This window comes from Oncorhynchus gorbuscha, unplaced genomic scaffold (assembly GCF_021184085.1).
Source record: "Oncorhynchus gorbuscha isolate QuinsamMale2020 ecotype Even-year unplaced genomic scaffold, OgorEven_v1.0 Un_scaffold_2176, whole genome shotgun sequence".
Classification (NCBI taxonomy): Eukaryota; Metazoa; Chordata; class Actinopteri; order Salmoniformes; family Salmonidae; genus Oncorhynchus; species Oncorhynchus gorbuscha.
In genome coordinates, this window is record NW_025746751.1 from 23,333 (window position 1) to 42,500 (window position 19,168).

General features: G+C 47.0%; 1 pseudogene; it reads left to right on the forward strand.

The window, feature by feature from the left end:
* Positions 1 to 2,099: 2,099 nt before the first annotated feature.
* LOC124025104 overlaps positions 2,100 to 19,168 on the forward strand; it is a 36,670-nt pseudogene continuing 19,601 nt past the window's right edge.

The window sequence follows — 19,168 nt, forward strand, 5'->3', positions numbered from 1 at the left end:
GTTCTCTTCCCAGTCCCCAGGTCCAGAACAGAGGCTGGGAAACACACAGTATTAAATAGAGCCATGACTACATGGAACTCTCTGGTAGACCAGGTAACATGACTACATGGAACTCTCTGGTAGCCCAGGTAACATGACTACATGGAACTCTCTGGTAGACCAGGTAACATGACTACATGGAACTCTCTGGTAACCCAGGTAACATGACTACATGGAACTCTCTGGTAACCCAGGTAACATGACTACATGGAACTCTCTGGTAACCCAGGTAACATGACTACATGGAACTCTCTGGTAGCCCAGGTAACATGACTACATGGAACTCTCTGGTAGCCCAGGTAACATGACGACATGGAACTCTCTGGTAGCCCAGGTAACATGACTACATGGAACTCTCTGGTAGCCCAGGTAACATGACGACATGGAACTCTCTGGTAGCCCAGGTAACATGACTACATGGAACTCTCTGGTAGCCCAGGTAACATGACTACATGGAACTCTCTGGTAGCCCAGGTAACATGACTACATGGAACTCTCTGGTAACCCAGGTAACATGACTACATGGAACTCTCTGGTAGACCAGGTAACATGACTACATGGAACTCTCTGGTAACCCAGGTAACATGACTACATGGAACTCTCTGGTAGCCCAGGTAACATGACTACATGGAACTCTCTGGTAACCCAGGTAACATGACTACATGGAACTCTCTGGTAGCCCAGGTAACATGACTACATGGAACTCTCTGGTAGCCCAGGTAACATGACTACATGGAACTCTCTGGTAGCCCAGGTAACATGACTACATGGAACTCTCTGGTAGCCCAGGTAACATGACTACATGGAACTCTCTGGTAGCCCAGGTAACATGACTACATGGAACTCTCTGGTAGCCCAGGTAACATGACTACATGGAACTCTCTGGTAGCCCAGGTAACATGACTACATGGAACTCTCTGGTAACCCAGGTAACATGACTACATGGAACTCTCTGGTAGACCAGGTAACATGACTACATGGAACTCTCTGGTAACCCAGGTAACATGACTACATGGAACTCTCTGGTAGCCCAGGTAACATGACTACATGGAACTCTCTGGTAACCCAGGTAACATGACTACATGGAACTCTCTGGTAACCCAGGTAACATGACTACATGGAACTCTGGTAACCCAGGTAACATGACTACATGGAACTCTCTGGTAGCCCAGGTAACATGACTACATGGAACTCTCTGGTAGCCCAGGTAACATGACTACATGGAACTCTCTGGTAGCCCAGGTAACATGACTACATGGAACTCTCTGGTAGCCCAGGTAACATGACTACATGGAACTCTCTGGTAGCCCAGGTAACATGACTACATGGAACTCTCTGGTAGCCCAGGTAACATGACTACATGGAACTCTCCGGTAGCCCAGGTAACATGACTACATGGAACTCTCTGGTAGCCCAGGTAACATGACTACATGGAACTCTCCGGTAGCCCAGGTAACATGACTACATGGAACTCTCTGGTAGCCCAGGTAACATGACTACATGGAACTCTCTGGTAGCCCAGGTAACATGACTACATGGAACTCTCTGGTAGCCCAGGTAACATGACTACATGGAACTCTCTGGTAGCCCAGGTAACATGACTACATGGAACTCTCTGGTAGCCCAGGTAACATGACTACATGGAACTCTCTGGTAGCCCAGGTAACATGACTACATGGAACTCTCTGCCACTCCAAGTAATTCAACAAGCAATTACAACCAGTTATAAAATAACACCTTACTGCACAAAGGTGACTGTGAAGAGACACCGCCATTTTGTATATCTTGTATTGTAATGTGCACTGTATAAGACCTAGATATTGTGTGTATGTACTGATATGGAGGCTGTGTGTGACATTTTAAATGTCTGTATTTCAGTCCTTGACTAATAATGTTATGTACTATATATTATGTCATGTTTCGTGTGGACCCCAGGAGGAATAGTTCATTATTTTGCAGCGGCTATTTGGGAATCCAAATAAATAGCAAATACGCCAAGTTCCAACGTGACATATCAATTCTCGCGATAACTGCCAGCGAGAGTTCCCCGGAAGTAAATATTCTCCATTTATTTGCAATGAGGGAAGGCCTGCACTGCCTGAACATTCACACTAGTTGAGGGAATAGTTTACAGTGAACAAATTGTCTCTCCTCCCTCCTCTTTGTATTTGCAAGAATTTAAAAAGCAAAAAAACAAACACCCAAGACAATCTAGTTATCTTTTGGTCTTTTTCAGTGTTGAAAAGCCATGCAGGTTTAATAAGAGAGAGAGGAGGCGGTAACTAAAACAGCTAATGTTAGCTTGATCACTTCTTGTCTTTGGACACAACAGTATTTTGTCATTAAGAAACATTACCGAGTGATTATTAACCCTGGCTACCGAGTGGAAGAGAAGTTAACCGGTGTCTGAAAAGATGATTATTGAAAACCTAGATTCATTGAAAACGTGGCTTTTTAAAACCCTCGAACCAATGTAAGTAGCTAACGTTTAGCAACATTAGCTTGCCAGCATCAAGATGCAACAACATGACTGAAGACCAGGCTAGTAATCATTTGGATGCTAACTTGACCAGCTAGTTTTAATGTTTATATCATGTGGCAAGTTATTTCAAAACAAAATAGGCAAGTTTTTTTTTTATAGTTGAGAAATTGTCTGTTATCTTGTAATCGATTGGTCTTCTTGGTATGGTAAGGATATATATATATATATTCTAGCTAATTTGTTGTTGTTGTTGTTGTTTGGTCTTCTTGTTATGGTAAGGATATGTATATATATATTCTAGCTAATTTGTTGTTGTTGTTTGGTCTTGGTATGGTAAGGATATATATATAGATATATATTCTAGATAATTTGTTGTTGTTGTTTGGTCTTGGTATGGTAAGGATATATATATAGATATATATTCTAGCTAATTTGTTGTTGTTGTTGTTTGGTCTTCTTGGTATGGTAAGGATATATATATATATATTCTAGCTAATTTGTTGTTGTTGTTGTTGTTTGGTCTTGGTATGGTAAGGATATATATATAGATATATATTCTAGATAATTTGTTGTTGTTGTTTGGTCTTGGTATGGTAAGGATATATATATAGATATATATTCTAGCTAATTTGTTGTTGTTGTTGTTTGGTCTTCTTGGTATGGTAAGGATATATATATATATATTCTAGCTAATTTGTTGTTGTTGTTGTTGTTGTTTGGTCTTCTTGGTATGGTAAGGATATATATATATATATTCTAGCTAATTTGTTGTTGTTGTTGTTGTTTGGTCTTCTTGGTATGGTAAGGATATATATATATATATTTTCTAGGTAATTTGTTGTTGTTTGTGTTGACACTTTCCCCCCTGTTCCAGTTGTGATGCAGATCCATCCGCCCTCGCTAAATACGTCGTTGCCTTGGTGAAGAAAGACAAGAGCCAGACGGAACTCAAAGCCCTGTGTGTCGACCAGTTGGACGTATTTCTACAGAAAGGTAACGATACTTATTACAACACCAACGCCTGTTTATAGTTGTGACAACAAGTGGTGGTGGTGGTGGTGACGTTTTGTCCGTCATCTGCCTCGAAAGTCGAAGAAAATCAGAGGTACTTTTTGACTGACTGTGACTGAATCCTATTCTCTTTTTATAGTGTGTTACTTTGGTTAAAAGTAGTGCACTATATAGGGAATAGGGTTCTATAGGGCCCTGGTCTAAAGTAGTGTACTATATAGGGAATAGGGTTCTATAGGGCTCTGGTCTAATGTAGTGCACTATATAATAGGGAATAGGGTTCTATAGGGCTCTGGTCTAAAGTAGTGCACTATATAATAGGGAATAGGGTTCTATAGGGCTCTGGTCTAAAGTAGTGCACTATATAATAGGGAATAGGGTTCTATAGGGCTCTGGTCTAGAGTAGTGCACTATATAATAGGGAATAGGGTTCTATAGGGCTCTGGTCTAATGTAGTGAACTATATAGGGAATAGGGTTCTATAGGGCTCTGGTCTAAAGTAGTGTACTATATATAGGGAATAGGGTTCTATAGGGCTCTGGTCTAAAGTAGTGCACTATATAATAGGGAATAGGGTTCTATAGGGCTCTGGTCTAAAGTAGTGTACTATATATAGGGAATAGGGTTCTATAGGGCCCTGGTCTAAAGTAGTGCACTATATAGGGTTCTATAGGGCTCTGGTCTAAAGTAGTGCACTATATAGGGTTCTATAGGGCTCTGGTCTAAAGTAGTGCACTATATATAGGGAATAGGGTTCTATAGGGCCCTGGTCTAAAGTAGTGTACTATAATAGGGAATAGGGTTCTATAGGGCCCTGGTCTAAAGTAGTGTACTATAATAGGGAATAGGGTTCTATAGGGCCCTGGTCTAAAGTAGTGTACTATATATAGGGAATAGGGTTCTATAGGGCCCTGGTCTAAAGTAGTGTACTATATATAGGGAATGGGGTTCTAGAGGGCTCTGGTCTAAAGTAGTGTACTATATAGGGAATAGGGTTCTATAGGGCCCTGGTCTAAAGTAGTGCACTATATAGGGTTCTATAGGGCTCTGGTCTAAAGTAGTGCACTATATAGGGTTCTATAGGGCTCTGGTCTAAAGTAGTGCACTATATATAGGGAATAGGGTTCTATAGGGCCCTGGTCTAAAGTAGTGTACTATATAGGGAATAGGGTTCTATAGGGCTCTGGTCTAAAGTAGTGTACTATAATAGGGAATAGGGTTCTATAGGGCCCTGGTCTAAAGTAGTGCACTATATAGGGAATAGGGTTCTATAGGGCTCTGGTCTAAAGTAGTGTACTATAATAGGGAATAGGGTTCTATAGGGCCCTGGTCTAAAGTAGTGTACTATAATAGGGAATAGGGTTCTATAGGGCCCTGGTCTAAAGTAGTGTACTATATAGGGAATGGGGTTCTAGAGGGCTCTGGTCTAAAGTAGTGTACTATATAGGGAATAGGGTTCTATAGGGCCCTGGTCTAAAGTAGTGCACTATATAGGGTTCTATAGGGCTCTGGTCTAAAGTAGTGCACTATATAGGGTTCTATAGGGCTCTGGTCTAAAGTAGTGCACTATATATAGGGAATAGGGTTCTATAGGGCCCTGGTCTAAAGTAGTGTACTATAATAGTGAATAGGGTTCTATAGGGCCCTGGTCGAAAGTAGTGCACTAAATTGGTAATAGTGTTCCATTTGGAACTATACACAGTGACTGATACTCATTAGTTACCTAATGTGCAATGTGTCGGTGTCGACCCCACTATTCATGCCCTTGTCCTCCTCCCCTCATCAACCCCACTATTCATGCCCTTGTCCTCCTCCCCTCATCAACCCCACTATTCATGCCCTTGTCCTCCTCCCCTCATCTCCCCTCGTTCCCTATTCCCGTCTTCTCCCAGAGACGCAGACCTTTGTCGATAGACTCTTTGAAGCAGTCAACTCCAAAAGCTACCTACCTCAGCAGGACCATCAGCCAGGTGCCGCGGGCAAAGCGGAGGGACACCTGACCAGGACGGACAAAGACGACCCGAGGAAAGATGAGGTGACTGGTTGAGTCATGTTGAAAAGGCACCAACACTTAAAGGGAATGTTTACTTTAACAGTGATGCTACAGGAAACAGCCGCTGTGGTAGAGTTTAGTGCCTCCACATAATTGGCATGGAAGGTTACACACCACAGTCTGACAGTAGAGATCTATTGTCCAATAGTATTCTTTGTAATCAGGAAGTGGGGTTATTTGTAAACAGGATGAGATCAATGTAGTTCATCTAGTGCTAATTTCAGGATCTTAGTTCAAACTTGTGTTTTCCAGCCAAGTCGTGAGGAGGACCGGGACAAGAAGTTCTCCAGGAGAGTGAACTACAGCCCCCCGTCCAGCTCCCGCTACAGTAGAGACAGCAGGTCAGTGTGAACTACAGTAGAGACAGCAGGTCAGTGTGAACTACAGTAGAGACAGCAGGTCAGTGTGAACTACAGTAGAGACAGCAGGTCAGTGTGAACTACAGTAGAGACAGCAGGTCAGTGTGAACTACAGCAGGTCAGTGTGAACTACAGTAGAGACAGCAGGTCAGTGTGAACTACAGTAGAGACAGCAGGTCAGTGTGAACTACAGTAGAGACAGCAGGTCAGTGTGAACTACAGTAGAGACAGCAGGTCAGTGTGAACTACAGCAGGTCAGTGTGAACTACAGCAGGTCAGTGTGAACTACAGCAGGTCAGTGTGAACTACAGTAGAGACAGCAGGTCAGTGTGAACTACAGTAGAGACAGCAGGTCAGTGTGAACTACAGTAGAGACAGCAGGTCAGTGTGAACTACAGTAGACAGCAGGTCAGTGTGAACTACAGTAGAGACAGCAGGTCAGTGTGAACTACAGCAGGTCAGTGTGAACTACAGTAGAGACAGCAGGTCAGTGTGAACTACAGTAGAGACAGCAGGTCAGTGTGAACTACAGCAGGTCAGTGTGAACTACAGTAGAGACAGCAGGTCAGTATGAACTACAGCAGGTCAGTGTGAACTACAGTAGAGACAGCAGGTCAGTGTGAACTACAGTAGAGACAGCAGGTCAGTGTGAACTACAGCAGGTCAGTGTGAACTACAGTAGAGACAGCAGGTCAGTGTGAACTACAGTAGAGACAGCAGGTCAGTGTGAACTACAGTAGAGACAGCAGGTCAGTGTGAACTACAGTAGAGACAGCAGGTCAGTGTGAACTACAGTAGAGACAGCAGGTCAGTGTGAACTACAGCAGAGACAGCAGGTCAGTGTGAACTACAGCAGGTCAGTGTGAACTACAGCAGGTCAGTGTGAACTACAGCAGGTCAGTGTGAACTACAGCAGGTCAGTGTGAACTACAGCAGGTCAGTGTGAACTACAGTAGAGACAGCAGGTCAGTGTGAACTACAGTAGAGACAGCAGGTCAGTGTGAACTACAGCAGAGACAGCAGGTCAGTGTGAACTACAGCAGGTCAGTGTGAACTACAGTAGAGACAGCAGGTCAGTGTGAACTACAGTAGAGACAGCAGGTCAGTGTGAACTATAGTAGAGACAGCAGGTCAGTGTGAACTATAGTAGAGACAGCAGGTCAGTGTGAACTACAGTAGAGACAGCAGGTCAGTGTGAACTACAGTAGAGACAGCAGGTCAGTGTGAACTACAGTAGAGACAGCAGGTCAGTGTGAACTACAGTAGAGACAGCAGGTCAGTGTGAACTACAGTAGAGACAGCAGGTCAGTGTGAACTACAGTAGAGACAGCAGGTCAGTGTGAACTACAGTAGAGACAGCAGGTCAGTGTGAACTACAGTAGAGACAGCAGGTCAGTGTGAACTACAGTAGAGACAGCAGGTCAGTGTGAACTACAGTAGAGACAGCAGGTCAGTGTGAACTACAGTAGAGACAGCAGGTCAGTGTGAACTACAGTAGAGACAGCAGGTCAGTGTGAACTACAGTAGACAGCAGGTCAGTGTGAACTATTACATTTACATTTACATTTAAGTCATTTAGCAGACGCTCTTATCCAGAGCGACTTACAAATTGGTGCATTCACCTTATGACATCCAGTGGAACAGTCACTTAACAATAGTGCATCTAAATCTTAAAGGGGGGGGTGAGAGGGATTACTTATCCTATCCTAGGTATTCCTTAAAGAGGTGGGGTTTCAGGTGTCTCCGGAAGGTGGTGATTGACTCCGCTGTCCTGGCGTCGTGAGGGAGTTTGTTCCACCATTGGGGGCCAGGGCAGCGAACAGTTTTGACTGGGCTGAGCGGGAGCTGTACTTCCTCAGTGGTAGGGAGGCGAGCAGGCCAGAGGTGGATGAACGCAGTGCCCTTGTTTGGGTGTAGGGCCTGATCAGAGCCTGGATGTACTGAGGTGCCGTTCCCCTCACAGCTCCGTAGGCAAGCACCATGGTCTTGTAGCGGATGCGAGCTTCAACTGGAAGCCAGTGGAGAGAACGGAGGAGCGGGGTGACGTGAGAGAACTTGGGAAGGTTGAACACCAGACGGGCTGCGGCATTCTGGATGAGTTGAAGGGGTTTAATGGCACAGGCAGGGAGCCCAGCCAACAGCGAGTTGCAGTAATCCAGATGGGAGATGACAAGTGCCTGGATTAGGACCTGCGCCGCTTCCTGTGTGAGGCAGGGTCGTACTCTGCGGATGTTGTAGAGCATGAACCTACAGGAACGGGCCACCGCCTTGATGTTGGTTGAGAACGACAGGGTGTTGTCCAGGATCACGCCAAGGTTCTTGGCGCTCTGGGAGGAGGACACAATGGAGTTGTCAACCGTGATGGCGAGATCATGGAACGGGCAGTCCTTCCCCGGGAGGAAGAGCAGCTCCGTCTTGCCGAGGTTCAGCTTGAGGTGGTGATCCGTCATCCACACTGATATGTCTGCCAGACATGCAGAGATGCGATTCGCCACCTGGTCATCAGAAGGGGAAAGGAGAAGATTAATTGTGTGTCGTCTGCATAGCAATGATAAGAGAGACCATGTGAGGTTATGACAGAGCCAAGTGACTTGGTGTATAGCGAGAATAGGAGAGGGCCAAGAACAGAGCCCTGGGGGACACCAGTGGTGAGAGCGCGTGGTGAGGAGACAGATTCTCGCCACGCCACCTGGTAGGAGCGACCTGTCAGGTAGGACGCAATCCAAGCGTGGGCCGCGCCGGAGATGCCCAACTCGGAGAGGGTGGAGAGGAGGATCTGATGGTTCACAGTATCGAAGGCAGCCGATAGATCTAGAAGGATGAGAGCAGAGGAGAGAGAGTTAGCTTTAGCAGTGCGGAGCGCCTCCGTGATACAGAGGAGAGCAGTCTCAGTTGAATGACTAGTCTTGAAACCTGACTGATTTGGATCAAGAAGGTCATTCTGAGAGAGATAGCGGGAGAGCTGGCCAAGGACGGCACGTTCAAGAGTTTTGGAGAGAAAAGAAAGAAGGGATACTGGTCTGTAATTGTTGACATCGGAGGGATCGAGTGTAGGTTTTTTCAGAAGGGGTGCAACTCTCGCTCTCTTGAAGACGGAAGGGACGTAGCCAGCGGTCAGGGATGAGTTGATGAGCGAGGTGAGGTAAGGGAGAAGGTCTCCGGAAATGGTCTGGAGAAGAGAGGAGGGGATAGGGTCAAGCGGGCAGGTTGTTGGGCGGCCGGCCGTCACAAGACGCGAGATTTCATCTGGAGAGAGAGGGGAGAAAGAGGTCAGAGCACAGGGTAGGGCAGTGTGAGCAGAAACAGCGGTGTCGTTTGACTTAGCAAACGAGGATCGGATGTCGTCGACCTTCTTTTCAAAATGGTTGACGAAGTCATCTGCAGAGAGGGGAGGAGGGGGGGCGGAGGATTCAGGAGGGAGGAGAAGGTGGCAAAGAGCTTCCTAGGGTTAGAGGCAGATGCTTGGAATTTAGCGTGGTAGAAAGTGGCTTTAGCAGCAGAGACAGAGGAGGAAAATGTAGAGAGGAGGGAGTGAAAGGATGCCAGGTCCGCAGGGAGGCGAGTTTTCCTCCATTTCCGCTCGGCTGCCCGGAGCCCTGTTCTGTGAGCTCGCAATGAGTCATCGAGCCACGGAGCGGGAGGGGAGGACCGAGCCGGCCTGGAGGATAGGGGACATAGAGAGTCAAGGGATGCAGAGAGGGAGGAGAGGAGGGTTGAGGCAGAATCAGGAGATAGGTTGGAGAAGGTTTGAGCGGAGGGAAGAGATGATAGGATGGAAGAGGAGAGAGTAGCGGGGGAGAGAGAGCGAAGGTTGGGACGGCGCGATACCATCCCAGTAGGGGCAGTGTGGGAGGTGTTGGATGAGAGCGAGAGGGACAAGGATACAAGGCAGTGGTCGGAGTGTGAACTACAGTAGAGACAGCAGGTCAGTGTGAACTACAGTAGAGACAGCAGGTCAGTGTGAACTACAGTAGAGACAGCAGGTCAGTGTGAACTACAGCAGGTCAGTGTGAACTACAGTAGAGACAGCAGGTCAGTGTGAACTACAGTAGACAGCAGGTCAGTGTGAACTACAGTAGAGACAGCAGGTCAGTGTGAACTACAGTAGAGACAGCAGGTCAGTGTGAACTACAGTAGAGACAGCAGGTCAGTGTGAACTACAGTAGAGACAGCAGGTCAGTGTGAACTACAGTAGAGACAGCAGGTCAGTGTGAACTACAGTAGAGACAGCAGGTCAGTGTGAACTACAGTAGACAGCAGGTCAGTGTGAACTACAGTAGAGACAGCAGGTCAGTGTGAACTACAGCAGGTCAGTGTGAACTACAGTAGAGACAGCAGGTCAGTGTGAACTACAGTAGAGACAGCAGGTCAGTGTGAACTACAGTAGAGACAGCAGGTCAGTGTGAACTACAGTAGAGACAGCAGGTCAGTGTGAACTACAGTAGAGACAGCAGGTCAGTGTGAACTACAGTAGAGACAGCAGGTCGGTGTGAACTACAGTAGAGACAGCAGGTCGGTGTGAACTACAGTAGAGACAGCAGGTCAGTGTGAACTACAGTAGAGACAGCAGGTCAGTGTGAACTACAGCAGAGACAGCAGGTCAGTGTGAACTACAGTAGAGACAGCAGGTCAGTGTGAACTACAGCAGGTCAGTGTGAACTACAGCAGAGACAGCAGGTCAGTGTGAACTACAGTAGAGACAGCAGGTCAGTGTGAACTACAGTAGAGACAGCAGGTCAGTGTGAACTACAGTAGAGACAGCAGGTCAGTGTGAACTACAGCAGGTCAGTGTGAACTACAGCAGAGACAGCAGGTCAGTGTGAACTACAGTAGAGACAGCAGGTCAGTGTGAACTACAGTAGAGACAGTGTGAACTACAGCCCCCCATTGACAACAGGTGAGGGACATAGTTCCCTATTACTCTACTGGACCTGGTCAATAGTAGTGCACTATATAGTGTATAAGGTGCTATTTGAGACTGACCCTTAAATGCTCCTGTCTCTGTTCAATGAGATGTTTCCTAAATTACTTTATTCTGCCCTTCTCTCCCCCAACCTCCCTCTCCCTCCCTTTCTCTCCCCCCCTCTCTCCCTCCGCTCTCTCTCTCTTCCTCTCTCTCTCTCTCCTCTCTCTCTCTCTCTCTCTCTCTCTCTCTCTCTCTCTCTCTCTCTCTCTCTCTCTCTCTCTCTCTCTCTCTCTCTCTCTCTCTCTCTCTCTCTCTCTCTCTCTCTCTCTCTCTCTCTCTCCTCTCTCTCTCTCTCTCTCTCTTCCCCTCTTTCCCCCTCTTCCCCCTCTTTCCCCCTCCTCTCTTCCCACTCTTTCCCCCTCCTCTCTCTCTCGCTCTTCCTCCTCTCTCGCTCTTCCTCCTCTCTCTTTCTCTCTCTCTCTCTCTCTCCCCCTCTTTCCCCCCTCTCTCTTCCTCCTCTGTCTTCCGTTCCTTCTCTGTCTTTTGTCAGACGAGGGGATGACCGTAAAAGGGACGACCGTACCAGGAAACGGAACGATTACGACCGCATCCCCCCGAGACGGGACTCGTACCGGGACCGCTACAACCGGAGGAGGGGCCGTAGCTACAGCCGCAGTAGGAGCAGGAGCAAGGACCGGGCCAGGGACCGGGAGAGAGACCGAGACCGCAGTAGCAGGAGTCACAGCAGGAGCCACTCCAAGAGCAGAGGTGAGAGGGGAGACCGACCAGAACAACTCTGGTTGTGTGCAGGTGTATGTTCCTGGTTTAGACGGAAGACTATGATTGGTTGATTCATTTTGAATGTCAGTATGTCTGGCTGTTAAGACTAGTGTTGGGTTGGAACAAAAGCATGCACATCCACCGGCTCTACGCCTGCTCTAGGATATCATGACTGTTTCCTGCTTCCTGTCGCTTATCCTTCTGATCACAGAGCGGGATGCTGGGAGGTCAAAGTACGAGCCCGATGGAGGAGACCGGGGGACGCAGGTTGGAGCTGGTGAAGGCCTACTGCCGATCCCCACGGCAACCGCCACGTTCCCCGTGCCCACCCTCAGCAGCACCATCACGGTGATCGCCCCTCAAGGTAACCACAGCAACAACATCGCCTCGGTGACGGACAGCTGGTCGGACTTCCACCCGGATCAGTCACTGGACCGGCCCCTTCCGCCACAGAGGAAACGTTGCCGTGACTACGACGGTAAGCAGGAAGGAAGTTGACGTGCCTGAGATGTTTTTTTTTTTTTGTTTATTTTAACACCGAGACTGTCTTCTAGTGGCCCGGGATGACGTATGACCGAGAAGGAGAATGTTTGGAGTGATTTTGTTTTCTTTCTGTCTGTTGTTTCTGGAAAAGGCCTTTTGTTTCGAACTGTCCTCTAGCTGTGTTACTATATACTGTCCTCTAGCTGTGTTACTATATACTGTCCTCTAGCTGTGTTACTATATACTGTCCTCTAGCTGTGTTACTATATACTGTCCTCTAGCTGTGTTACTATATACTGTCCTCTAGCTGTGTTACTATATACTGTCCTCTAGCTGTGTTACTATATACTGTCCTCTAGCTGTGTTACTATATACTGTCCTCTAGCTGTGTTACTATATACTGTCCTCTAGCTGTGTTACTATATACTGTCCTCTAGCTGTGTTACTATATACTGTCCTCTAGCTGTGTTACTATCTACTGTCCTCTAGCTGTGTTACTATCTACTGTCCTCTAGCTGTGTTACTATATACTGTCCTCTAGCTGTGTTACTATCTACTGTCCTCTAGCTGTGTTACTATATACTGTCCTCTAGCTGTGTTACTATATACTGTCCTCTAGCTGTGTTACTATATACTGTCCTCTAGCTGTGTTACTATATACTGTCCTCTAGCTGTGTTACTATATACTGTCCTCTAGCTGTGTTACTATATACTGTCCTCTAGCTGTGTTACTATATACTGTCCTCTAGCTGTCTATCTACTGTCCTCTAGCTGTGTTACTATCTACTGTCCTCTAGCTGTGTTACTATATACTGTCCTCTAGCTGTGTTACTATATACTGTCCTCTAGCTGTGTTACTATATAATGTCCTCTAGCTGTGTTACTATCTACTGTCCTCTAGCTGTGTTACTATATACTGTCCTCTAGCTGTGTTACTATATGCTGTCCTCTAGCTGTGTTACTATATACTGTCCTCTAGCTGTGTTACTATCTAGTCCTCTAGCTGTGTTACTATATAATGTCCTCTAGCTGTGTTACTATATACTGTCCTCTAGCTGTGTTACTATATACTGTCCTCTAGCTGTGTTACTATCTACTGTCCTCTAGCTGTGTTACTATATACTGTCCTCTAGCTGTGTTACTATATACTGTCCTCTAGCTGTGTTACTATATACTGTCCTCTAGCTGTGTTACTATCTACTGTCCTCTAGCTGTGTTACTATATACTGTCCTCTAGCTGTGTTACTATATAATGTCCTCTAGCTGTGTTACTATATACTGTCCTCTAGCTGTGTTACTATATAATGTCCTCTAGCTGTGTTACTATCTACTGTCCTCTAGCTGTGTTACTATATACTGTCCTCTAGCTGTGTTACTAAACCGTATTGTGTTGTCTTCCAGAGAAAGGCTTCTGTATCTAACTGTCCTCTAGCTGTGTTACTATATACTGCCCTCTAGCTGTGTTACTATATACTGTCCTCTAGCTGTGTTACTAAACCATATTGTGTTGTCTTCCAGAGAAAGGCTTCTGTATGCGCGGGGACATTTGCCCGTTCGACCACGGTATCGATCCAGTGGTGGTGGAGGACGTTAATCTGCCTAACATGTTCCAAGCCCCTCCCCCTATCCCGGGGGTCGCCCAGCCCCCTCCCGGCCTACCGCCCCCACCAGGACCTCCCCCTCTCATGACCCCACCTCCCGTCAACCTCCGCCCCCCAGTGCCCCTGACAGGCGGCCTGCCGCCCGGCCTCCCGCCCGGCCCGCCGCCCAGCCTGCTGCCAGGTAGGATTTCAGCAGATCCGTCTGTCATAGCGAGTCCGTGTTGTCATTCCAAATGGAACCCTCTTCCCTATAGGGTGAGCTTCTTTCGACCATAGCCAATCGGGTGTTCGCCTTACCTTATAGAGATCTCCACAGAGATGTCAGACTTGCATCGTTCTAGAATGTTGTGTTAAAGGCGGCCATCTTGGTCAGGGACCATTCTAGTGTTTTATTTAAATCTGTGCCCCCCCCCAGGTCCCCCTCACCAGGCATCAGGGATGGATGCCCCTCCTAACTCCATCGCCAACTCTGTTCCCACTATTGTAACCACGGGGACACGACCCTCCATCCCCCAGCCCCCGGCTCCTCTCTTCCCACCAGGTAGGGATGTGTGTGTGTGAGCTGTGTGTGTGTGTGAGCTGTGTGTGTGTGTGAGCTGTGTGTGTGTGAGCTGTGTGTGTGAGCTGTGTGTGTGAGCTGTGAGCTGTGTGTGAGCTGTGTGTGTGTGTGAGCTGTGTGTGTGTGTGAGCTGTGTGTGTGTGAGCTGTGTGTGTGTGAGGTGTGTATGTGAGGTGTGTGTGTGTGTGAGGTGTGTGTGTGTATGTGAGGTGTGTGTGTGTGTATGTGAGGTGTGTGTGTGTGTATGTGAGGTGTGTGTGTGAGCTGTGTGTATGTGTGAGCTGTGAGCTGTGTGTGAGCTGTGTGTGAGCTGTGAGCTGTGTGTGTGTGTGAGCTGTGTGTGTGTGTGAGCTGTGTGTGTGTGAGGTGTGTGTGTGTATGTGAGGTGTGTGTGTGTGTGTGTGTATGTGAGGTGTGTGAGCTGTGTGTGTGAGCTGTGTGTGTGTGAGCTGTGTGTGTGTGAGCTGTGTGTGTGTGTGTGAGCTGTGTGTGTGTGTGAGCTGTGTGTTCTCCTGCCGTTGTGCCCTTGAGCAAAGCATTTAGTCCTCTTAACAGCTGTACAATGTGTCCTTCAATTATCTACTGCTCCAACCTGTGTCTTTCAGAGGGGAAGGAGACATGTTTTGTCTGTGTTGTGGTCTCTTCATTCAGTCTGTGTTGTGGTCTCTTCATTAAGTCTGTGTTGTGGTCTCTACATTCAGTCTGTGTTGTGGTCTCTACATTCAGTCTGTGTTGTTATTGTCTTCATTCAGTCTGTGTTGTGGTCTCTTCATTAAGTCTGTGTTGTGGTCTCTTCATTAAGTCTGTGTTGTGGTATCTTCATTCAGTCTGTGTTGTGGTCTCTACATTCAGTCTGTGTTGTTATTGTCTTCATTCAGTCTGTGTTGTGGTCTCTACATTCAGTCTGTGTTGTGGTCTCTACATTCAGTCTGTGTTGTGGTCTCTACATTCAGTCTGTGTTGTGGTCTCTTCATTCAGTCTGTGTTGTTATTGTCTTCATTCAGTCTGTGTTGTGGTCTCTACATTCAGTCTGTTGTTATTGTCTTCATTCAGTCTGTGTTGTTATTGTCTTCATTCAGTCTGTGTTGTGGTCTCTACATTCAGTCTGTGTTGTGGTCTCTACATTCAGTCTGTGTTGTGGTCTCTACATTCAGTCTGTGTTGTGGTCTCTTCATTCAGTCTGTGTTGTTATTGTCTTCATTCAGTCTGTGTTGTGGTCTCTACATTCAGTCTGTGTTGTGGTCTCTACATTCAGTCTGTGTTGTGGTCTCTTCATTCAGTCTGTGTTGTTATTGTCTTCATTCAGTCTGTGTTGTGGTCACTTCATTCAGTCTGTGTTGTGGTCTCTTCATTCAGTCTGTGTTGTTATTGTCTTCATTCAGTCTGTGTTGTGGTCACTTCATTCAGTCTGTGTTGTGGTCTCTACATTCAGTCTGTGTTGTGGTCACTTCATTCAGTCTGTGTTGTGGTCTCTACATTCAGTCTGTGTTGTGGTCTCTACATTCAGTCTGTGTTGTGGTCTCTACATTCAGTCTGTGTTGTGGTCTCTGTTGTGGTCTCTTCATTCAGTCTGTGTTGTTATTGTCTTCATTCAGTCTGTGTTGTTATTGTCTTCATTCAGTCTGTGTTGTGGTCTCTACATTCAGTCTGTGTTGTTATTGTCTTCATTCAGTCTGTGTTGTTATTGTCTTCATTCAGTCTGTGTTGTGGTCACTTCATTCAGTCTGTGTTGTGGTCTCTACATTCAGTCTGTGTTGTGGTCTCTTCATTCAGTCTGTGTTGTGGTCTCTTCATTCAGTCTGTGTTGTTATTGTCTTCATTCAGTCTGTGTTGTGGTCTCTACATTCAGTCTGTGTTGTGGTCTCTTCATTCAGTCTGTGTTGTGGTCTCTTCATTCAGTCTGTGTTGTGGTCTCTTCATTCAGTCTGTGTTGTGGTCTCTACATTAAGTCTGTGTTGTGATTGTCTTCATTCAGTCTGTGTTGTGGTCTCTTCATTCAGTCTGTGTTGTGGTCTCTACATTCAGTCTGTGTTGTGGTCTCTACATTCAGTCTGTGTTGTGGTCTACATTCAGTCTGTGTTGTGGTCTCTTCATTCAGTCTGTGTTGTGGTCTCTACATTAAGTCTGTGTTGTTATTGTCTTCATTCAGTCTGTGTTGTGGTCTCTACATTCAGTCTGTGTTATGGTCTCCACATTCAGTCTGTGTTGTGGTCTCTTCATTCAGTCTGTGTTGTGGTCTCTACATTCAGTCTGTGTTATGGTCTCCACATTCAGTCTGTGTTGTGGTCTCTTCATTCAGTCTGTGTTGTGGTCTCTACATTCAGTCTGTGTTGTTATTGTCTTCATTAAGTCTGTGTTGTGGTCTCTACATTCAGTCTCTGTTGTGGTCTCTTCATTCAGTCTCTGTTGTGGTCTCTTCATTCAGTCTGTGTTGTGGTCTCTACATTCAGTCTGTGTTGTGGTCTCTACATTCAGTCTCTGTTGTGGTCTCTTCATTCAGTCTCTGTTGTGGTCTCTACATTCAGTCTGTGTTGTGGTCTCTTCATTCAGTTTCTGTTGTTATTGTCTCTTCATTCAGTTTCTGTTGTTATTGTCTTCATTCAGTCTGTGTTGTGGTCTCTACATTCAGTCTGTGTTGTTATTGTCTTCATTCAGTCTGTGTTGTTATTGTCTTCATTCAGTCTGTGTTGTTATTGTCTTCATTCAGTCTGTGTTGTGGTCTCTGTTGTGGTTTCTTCATTCAGTCTGTGTTGTGGTCTCTTCAATCAGTCTGTGTTGTTATTGTCTTCATTCAGTCTGTGTTGTGGTCTCTTCATTCAGTTTCTGTTGTTATTGTCTTCATTCAGTCTGTGTTGTGGTCTCTTCATTCAGTCTGTGTTGTGGTCTCTTCATTCAGTCTGTGTTGTGGTCTCTACATTCAGTCTGTGTTGTGGTCTCTTCATTCAGTCTGTGTTGTTATTGTCTTCATTCAGTCTGTGTTGTGGTCTCTACATTCAGTCTGTGTTGTGATTGTCTTCATTCAGTCTGTGTTGTTATTGTCTTCATTCAGTCTGTGTTGTGGTCACTTCATTCAGTCTGTGTTGTGGTCTCTACATTCAGTCTGTGTTGTTATCGTCTTCATTCAGTCTGTGTTGTTATTGTCTTCATTCAGTCTGTGTTGTGGTGTCTTCATTCAGTCTGTGTTGTGGTCTCTACATTCAGTCTGTGTTGTGGTCTCTACATTCAGTCTGTGTTGTGGTCTCTACATTCAGTCTGTGTTGTGGTCTCTACATTCAGTCTGTGTTGTGGTCTCTACATTCAGTCTGTGTTGTGGTCTCTACATTCAGTCTGTGTTGTGGTCTCTGTTGTGGTCTCTTCATTCAGTCTGTGTTGTGGTCTCTCTCTCCCAGGCCAGTATGACTCTGACATGTATAACCCTGAGGATCCCAGCCTCACCAACACCTCCAGACCAGTGTATCGCCACAGAGTCAACGCCCAAAGACCCAACCTCATAGGACTGACTATGGCGGAGGACCTGCCTCACAGAGACAGAGGTACCTCAACACAACCTGTCTAGATGTGTGTTATATTAGAGGGAGAGGTACCTCAACACAACCTGTCTAGATGTGTGTTATATTAGAGGGAGGGAGGGAGAGGTACCTCAACACAACCTGTCTAGATGTGTGTTATATTAGAGGGAGGGAGGGAGAGGTACCTCAACACAACCTGTCTAGATGTGTGTTATATTAGAGGGAGGGAGGGAGAGGTACCTCAACACAACCTGTCTAGATGTGTGTTATATTAGAGGGAGGGAGAGGTACCTCAACACAACCTGTCTAGATGTGTGTTATATTAGAGGGAGGGAGAGGTACCTCAACACAACCTGTCTAGATGTGTGTTATATTAGAGGGAGGGAGAGGTACCTCAACACAACCTGTCTAGATGTGTGTTATATTAGAGGGAGAGGTACCTCAACACAACCTGTCTAGATGTGTGTTATATTAGAGGGAGGGAGAGGTACCTCAACACAACCTGTCTAGATGTGTGTTATATTAGAGGGAGGGAGGGGTACCTCAACACAACCTGTCTAGATGTGTGTTATATTAGAGGGAGAGGTACCTCAACACAACCTGTCTAGATGTGGATTCAGAGGGAAGGTGGGATTGTAGTGTTATGAGGGATGGAGGGAGGGAGGGAGGGAGATGTGGAGGGGGATGGAGGGAGAGATGGAGGGGGGTGGAGGGAGAGAGAGAGAGTGAGGGAGGGGGATGGAGGGAGAGAGAGTGGGGGATGGAGGGGGGATGGAGGGAGAGAAGAATGAGGGAGGGGGATGGAGAGAGAGAGAGAGAGGGAGGGGGGAAGGGGGGTGGAGGGAGAGAGAGGGGGAGGGGGGATGGAGAGAGTGAGGGAGGGGGGATGGAGAGAGTGAGGGAGGGGGGGATGGAGGGAGAGAGAGAGAGGGAGGGGGGATGGAGGGAGAGAGAGAGAGGGAGGGGTGGAGGGAGAGAGAGAGAGAGGGAGGGGGATGGAGGGAGAGATGGAGGGAGGGGGTGGAGGGAGGGAGGGGGGATGGAGGGAGAGATGGAGGGAGGGGTGGAGGGAGGGAGGGGGATGGAGGGAGGGGGGATGGAGGGGAGGGAGGGAGGGAGGGGGATGGATGGAGGGAGGGGGAGAGGGAGGGAGAGGGAGGGAGGGGAGGGGAGAGAGAGAGAGAGATAGAGAGAGAGAGAGTGAGGGAGGGAGGGAGGGATTGATTCTCTATCCTGACTGGTCAAGGCCTCGTCTGATCTCCTCAGTCACATAGTTGTTTAATGAATTCCCAGATCAGATGCCCAACAGAATGAGGATCGTTCTGGACTCGGCCTCCAGGAAGAGATCTGCTGTCTCACACCACGGAGCAATGCTCCCCAAGAAAC